The sequence below is a fragment of the Ciona intestinalis genome, unplaced genomic scaffold (assembly GCF_000224145.3).
Source record: "Ciona intestinalis unplaced genomic scaffold, KH HT000671.1, whole genome shotgun sequence".
Taxonomy (NCBI): Eukaryota; Metazoa; Chordata; class Ascidiacea; order Phlebobranchia; family Cionidae; genus Ciona; species Ciona intestinalis.
This window is the reverse complement of record NW_004190992.1, coordinates 1-2,061: the sequence shown is the minus strand read 5'-3', so window position 1 is coordinate 2,061 and position 2,061 is coordinate 1. Positions and strand designations below refer to the sequence as shown.

Below are 2,061 nucleotides of genomic sequence, written 5' to 3'. Positions count from 1 at the left end.
AACGCAAGACAATAACAATAGAGAGAGAACTTTTGATTGGTTCTGTATGACGTCACAATCTCTTATTCGCAACGCCTTTTACCCGTTTTTGTATATAATCGCCTGCATGATATTCTGAAGCCATTCAATTCGATTTAATGATTATACCAAAATACATATATTCAAAAGGGTTTTAGCTTTCAATGAAAATCAAGGAAGGTGAGAAATTGTTGCATTAGGCGGAGAGGATACGAAGGACATTCAAAACGGAAAATAGCAGCTACGATATAGGTAACTGCTACAGCCTACCACAAGTCGTATCCGCAAGAAATCAGAGGTCATAAGGAGCAATTTAAGGTAGCAGGGCTAAGATTCGAGTATGTTGATGTATCTCTTCTCTATTTATGCAATTCTCTTATAAAATTTCATTCACATAATCCTTTTTTTTTTATCTTATTCTTCCTATCCCCCCTCTAACAGATTTACTACTCCAAGTACCTTAAAATTGCAGGTTTTTAATCAACACCAGGAAGAAACCTTAACCTGAGCTCCAGGCATCATAAAGATTAATCTACAGCAACGATGGTCATGATTCAAGCAACTCGCAACTAACCCGACGACATTAAACTTGATGCCCACTTTTCTATTTTTTATTTTTTTTATTTTTTATCCCAAGTTCTTTAAACTGTGGTGTGTATAAGTGTAATGCACTCGTTCTAAATCTTACAGAAGTGTGCACTCGAAAAAGCTCGAAGAATGCGCGGTTTCGCCGATGGGCTCTTTTCCCACTTACCTCGCCGCTACTGACGTCCTCACAACGCGCTTTCGCGACCTGTTCATAACATTTTCGCCGAGCGGACGACCTGCAAAGGCCGCCACTTGAAGCCGTTCAACACTTGACGGAACTCTATTGTTCCTTAATCGTGTGCGAACTTTGTTCGAGGGTTAACCCGGCCCCGCCCTCGCCATGCGCTTAGCCTTGCGTCTGTACATTCAAGTATCTTCTTACGATAATGATCCTTCCGCAGGTTCCCCTACGGGAAACCTTGTTACGACTTTAACTTCCTCTAAATGATCAAGTTAGATCGTTTTTTCGGACTCCGGAAAGTTCTTTAAACTGTGATGTGTAGTGTAATGCACTCGTTCTAAATCTTACATAAGTGTGCACTCGAAAAAGCTCCAAGAACGCGCACTGACGCTTCACAACGCACTTTCGCGACCTGTTCATAATAACATTTTCGCCGAGCGGACGACCTGCAAAGGCCGCCACTTGAAGCCGTGACGGAACTAGACTTGTTCCTTGATCGTGTGCGAACTTTGTCCGAGGGTTAACCCGGACCCGCCGTCGCCATGCGCTTAGCCTTGCCTCTGTACATTCAGGTACCTTCTTACGATAATGATCCTTCCGTAGGTTCACCTACGGAAACCTTGTTACGACTTTTACTTCCTCTAAATGATCCAATTAAATCGGACTCCGCATCCAATCGGAGGACCTCAATAAACCATTCGCCGGGTCTAACTTCCCTATCACGACCAAAGTTAGTATAGACCAAGTTAGGAAACGGCGCTCGTGTCCGCCATTACGGAGCCCACAGAGCGTGAATCGCCCATACAAATGCATGGTCGGCATGTTTTCATTTAGTTCTTGTAAGCGATACAAAGCTAGAAAACACGTATAGCGATTGTTTCAACATTTAAAATATAATTTCTAATATAAATCTTGTTATACAATATTAAATCTAGGAATGAATGTGAAGTAAAGCCAAGGCAAATTTTACAAAAAAAAAGTTAAGTTTGTGAGCCAAAAGGTAAAATCACGGCAATTTACATGTAAAACTGCAGCTAGATACAACAGTTTATGGTAATGTTATGCGTTTTTGTTTGTATTTTTATACTTTAAACATGTTCTTTTATGTTTTTGGTTAGTAAACTTAAAATAGTTTCTGTTATTTTACTCTTTAATCGATTAAGTGTTGAATAAAAGTTGATTATTTTTGTGAGGTTTATTATTGTGATAAGATATAACATTAGTAGAAAGGCGTTTCTACGCGCAGAAGTGCTTGGTTTTTAAAAAATCGCAAT

At 39.9% G+C, this 2,061-nt stretch overlaps 1 long non-coding RNA gene across 1 annotated transcript; it reads left to right on the top strand.

Annotated features, from left to right (window-relative positions):
* Positions 1-8: 8 nt before the first annotated feature.
* Positions 9-886, top strand: LOC113475501. Its single transcript, XR_003397247.1, has 2 exons — positions 9-336; positions 491-886. It is a non-coding gene; the product is annotated as an uncharacterized LOC113475501 (long non-coding RNA).
* Positions 887-2,061: the final 1,175 nt, after the last annotated feature.